The sequence below is a fragment of the Triticum aestivum genome, chromosome 2A (genome assembly GCF_018294505.1).
Source record: "Triticum aestivum cultivar Chinese Spring chromosome 2A, IWGSC CS RefSeq v2.1, whole genome shotgun sequence".
NCBI classification, from domain to species: domain Eukaryota; kingdom Viridiplantae; phylum Streptophyta; class Magnoliopsida; order Poales; family Poaceae; genus Triticum; species Triticum aestivum.
In genome coordinates, this window is record NC_057797.1 from 356,232,970 (window position 1) to 356,238,206 (window position 5,237).

Here is a 5,237-nt window from a genome sequence, read left to right on the forward strand (position 1 = left end):
TGTCTGACATGGCTGACACTGACCCTATGAATAGATACGTATATGTAGAGTAGATGAGCATCACAAAGCACAACTATTTTGGCAAAAGATTGGCTCAAAAACTCAATTTTAGTTTTCTGCACAAAGAATTTCGGAGCTACCGCTATGACAAACTCGGTGACACCGAAGCAGCTTTGGAGTCTAAACATGTGATTTCGGTCATACCGAGACCCAGTTCGGTGACTCCGAGATGCTAGGGTTTCACAGAGAAAGTGAACTCGGTCACACCAATTGGTACACTTCGGTCAGACCGAGTAGTGATACGTCCATTTTGCATCATGCTTTTATATTGATATTTAATGCATTATGGGCTGTTATTACACATTATATCACAATACTTATGCCTATTCTCTCTTATTTTACAAGGTTTACATGAAGACAGAGAATGCCGGCAGCTGGAATTCTGGGCTGGAAAAGGAGCAAATATTAGAGACCTATTCTGCACAACTCCAAAAGTCCTAAAACTTCACGGAGCACATTTTTGGAATAAATAAAAAATATTGGGCGAAGAAAATACCAGAGGGGGGCCACTAGCCAGCCACAAGGGTGGAGGGTGCGCTCTAGCCCTAGGCACACCCTCGACCATGTGGGCCCCCTGGAAGGCCTCCGATGCCCATCTTTGGCTATATGGTGTCTCTTACCCTGGACAAAAACCAGGAAGAAATTTTCGGGATGAAGCGCCGCCGTCTCGAGGCGGAACCTGGGCAGAACCAATCTAGGGCTCCGGCGGAGCTGTTCTGCCGGGGAAACATCCCTTCGGGAGGGGGAAATCGTCGCCATTTTCATCACCATCGATCCCCTCATCGAGAGGGGGTCAATGTCCATCAACATCTTCACCGGCACCATCTCCTCTCAAACCCTAGTTCATCTCTTGTATTCGATCTTGGTCCCAAAACCTCAGATTGATACCTGTGGGTTGCTAGTAGTGTTGATTACTCCTTGTAGTTGATGCTAGTTGGTTTATCCAGTGGAAGATTATATTTTCAGATCCTTAATGATAATTAATACTCCTCTAATTATGATTATGAATATGCTTTGTGAGTAGTTACGTTTGTTCCTAAGGACATGGGAGAAGTCTTGTTATAAGTAATCATATGAATTTGGTATTCGTTCGATATTTTGATGAGATGTATGTTGTCTTTCCTCTAGTGGTTTGATGTGAACGTCGAGTACATGACACTTCACCTTTATTTGGGCCTAGGGGAAGGCATTGGGAAGTAATAAGTAGATGATGGGTTGCTAGAGTGACAGAAGCTTAAACCATAGTTTATGCGTTGCTTCGTAAGGGGCTGATTTGGATCCATTTGTTTCATGCTATGGTTAGGTTTACCTTAATTCTTCTTTCGTAGTTGCAGATGCTTGCGAGAGGGGTTAATCATAAGTGGGAGGCTTGTCCAAGGAAGGGCAGCACCCAAGCACTGGTCCACCCACATATCAAATTATCAAAGTAACGAATGCCAATCATATGAGCATGATGATAACTAGCTTGACAACAATTCCCATGTGTCCTCGGGAGCGCTTTGATTTATATAAGAGTTTGTCCAGGCTTGTCCTTTGCTACAAAAAGGATTGGGCCACCTTGCTGCACTGAGGGAGTCCTGGATTAGGGGTATCCGGACAGCCGGATTATATCCTTTGGCCGGACTGTTGAACTATGAAGATACAAGATTGAAGACTTCGTCCCATGTCCGGATGGGACTCTCCTTGGCATGGAAGGAAAGCTTGGCAATATGGATATATAGATCTCCTTCCTTGTAACCGACTCTGTGTAACCCTAGCCCCCTCCGGTGTCTATATAAACCGGAGGGTTTAGTCCGTAGGACCAACAACAACAATCATACCATAGGCTAGCTTCTAGGGTTTAGCCTCTTCGATCTCGTGGTAGATCAACTCTTGTAATACACATATCATCAAGATCAATCAAGCAGGAGTAGGTTTTTACCTCCATCGAGAGGGCCCGAACCTGGGTAAAAACATCGTGTCCCCCGTCTCCTGTTACCATCCGCCTAGACGCACAGTTCGGGACCCCCTACCCGAGATCCGCCGATTTTGACACCGACATTGGTGCTTTCATTGAGAGTTCCTCTGTGTTTTCATCATCGGGCTTGATGGCTCCTTCGATCATCGAGAGCAATGCAGTCCAGGGTGAGACTTTTGTCCCCAGTCAGATCTTCATATTCGGCGGCTTCGCACTGCGGGCCAACTCGCTTGGCCATCTGGAGCAGATCGAGAGTTATGCCCCTGGCCACCAGGTCAGGTTTGGAAGCTTAATCTACACGGCTGACATCCGCGGAGACTTGATCTTCGACGGATTCGAGCCCCTGCCGAGTGCGCCGCACGGTCGCGATGAGCATGAGTTAGCTCTACCATCGGACAGTGTTCAGGAGACCGCACCGGCAACCTCTCCGACCCTCAATTCGGAGCCAATTGCGCCATCCATGGACGGGTGGATAGACCCCGCCACGAAGGCTGCATTCTCAACGGCGATCGAGCCGAGTATCGACCTTACCCTTCACGAGAGCCGTGACGCCAAACTGCCGGACTCTTCCCCGGCCACGGACTCCGAACCGCCTGCGCCCGTGCGTATCGAATCCGACTGGGCGCCGATCATGGAGTTCACCTCCGCGGATATCTTTCAGCACTCGCCCTTCGGCGACATACTGAACTCATTAAGGTCTCTCTCCTTGTCAGGAGAGTCCTGGCCGAACTATGTCTGGCAGGATTGGGATGCGGATGAAGAAGAAATTCGCCGCCCACCCACCACCCACTTAGTAGCCACTATCGACAATTTGACTGACATATTCGACTTCAACTCCGAAGACATCGACGGTATGGACGACGATGCAGGAGACGAACAAGAACCACTGTCCACAGGGCACTGGACAACCACCTCATCATATGATATATATATGTATATATGGTGGACACACCCAAAGAAGGCAATGGCGACGGGACAGCGGAGGATGACCCTTGCAAGAAGCAACCCAAGCGCCGACGTCAGCGGCGCCGCTCTAAGTCTCGCCAAGGCAAAAGCGATGATACCGGCACAGGAGTTAATAGCACTCCAGGCAGTGCCGAAGATGACGACAATCCCCTCCAGCAAGATTTAGAGCAGGAGGATGGAGAAGCCAGCCCTCCCGAGAGAGCGGCAGATGGAGAGGCGGAGGATGATAATTACATGCCTCCCTCCGACGACGAGGCAAGCCTCGACGATGACGAATTTGTCGTGCCTGAGGATCCCGTCGAGCAAGAGCGCTTCAAGCGCCAGCTTATAGCCACGGCAAATTGCCTTAAGAAAAAGCAACAGCTGCTTCGAGCTGATCAAGATTTGCTAGCTGGCAGATGGACTGAAGTCCTTGCGGCCAAGGAATATGAACTTGAACGCCCCTCCAAGAGTTACCCAAAGCACAGGTTGCTACCCCGACTGGAGGAGTAAGCATTAAAACCTACATCTCCAGCGTATGACGCGGCTGATCGGCCACCTCGTGGCCGCGACAGAGAGGCATTTCAGCCAAAAGTTCAGCCCGTACCCCGACACCACTCAAATAAAAATGTCAAGGCACGGGGAAACACGCTAGACCTGTGAGACATATTGGAGGATCAAGCAAAACACGCAAGATCGATATACGGATCACGAGGGCGCTCCACTATGCGAGACGATAACCGTCACGCTGGATACGGTAAAAGTAAATCCGGCCGGGCCGAACACAGCGGACAAGACTCATTTGAGCTGCGGCGCGATATAGCCCAGTACAGAGGCGCCGCACACCCCCTATGCTTCACAGACGAAGTAATGGATCACCAAATCCCAGAGGGTTTCAAACCCGTAAATATCGAATCATACGACAGTACAACAGATCCTGCGGTATGGATCGAGGACTTCCTCCTGCACATCCACATGGTCCACGGTGACGATCTACACGCCATCAAATACCTCCCACTCAAAATCAAAGGACCAGCTCAGCATTGGCTCAACAGCCTGCCAGCAGAATCCATTGGCTGTTGGGAAGATCTGGAAGCCGCATTCCTCGACAACTTCCAGGGCACTTATGTGCGACCACCAGATGCTGATGACTTGAGCCACATAATTCAGCAGCCAAAGGAATCGGCCAAGCAATTCTGGACACGGTTCCTGACAAAGAAAAATCAAATCCTCGACTGTCCAGATGCATAGGCCCTAGCAGCTTTTAAGCACAACATCCGCGACGAGTGGCTCGCTCGGCACCTTGGCCAGGAAAAGCCGAAATCTATGGCAGCCCTCACGACACTCATGACCCGCTTTTGCGCGGGAGAGGACAACTGGCTGGCTCGAAGCAATAACATATAAAAGAACCATGGTACTTCGGATACCAAGGATAGCAATGGCAGGTCATGTCACAACAAACACAAGCGCCGCATCAACAGCGACAATACCGAGGATATGATAGTCAATGCCGGATTCAGAGGCTCTAAACCTGGTCAGCGGAAAAAGCCATTCAAAGGAAGCACTCCGGGCCAGTCCAGTTTGGACCGTATACTCGATCGCTCATGACAAATACACGACACCCCCGACAAACCAGCCAACCACACCAACAGGGAATGTTGGGTGTTCAAGCAGGCCGGGAAGTTAAATGCCGAAAACAAAGATAAGGGGTTACATAGCGATGACGAGGAGGAGCCCCGGCCGCCGAACACCGGAGGACAGAAGAGGTTCCCCCCACAAGTGCGGACGGTGAACATGATATACGCAACCCACATCCCCAAGAGGGAGCGGAAGCGTGCGCTAAGGGACGTATATGTGTTGGAGCCAGTCGCCCCAAAGTTCAACCCATGGTCCTCCAGTCCGATCACCTTCGATCGCAGGGACCACCCCACTAGTATCCATCATGGTGGATTCGCTGCACTGGTCCTAGACCCAATCATCGACGGATTTCAACTCACTCGAGTCCTTATGGACGGTGGCAGTAGCCTGAACCTGCTTTATCAGGACACAGTGTGCAAAATGGGTATAGACCCCTCAAGGATCAAACCCACAAAAACGACCTTCAAAGGCGTCATACCAGGTGTAGAGGCCCATTGCACAGGCTCAGTCACACTGGAAGTGGTCTTCGGATCCCCGGATAACTTCCGAAGCGAGGAGTTAATCTTCGATTTAGTCTTGTTCCGCAGTGGCTATCATGCACTGCTCGGGCGAACCGCATTTGCTAGATTCAATGCGG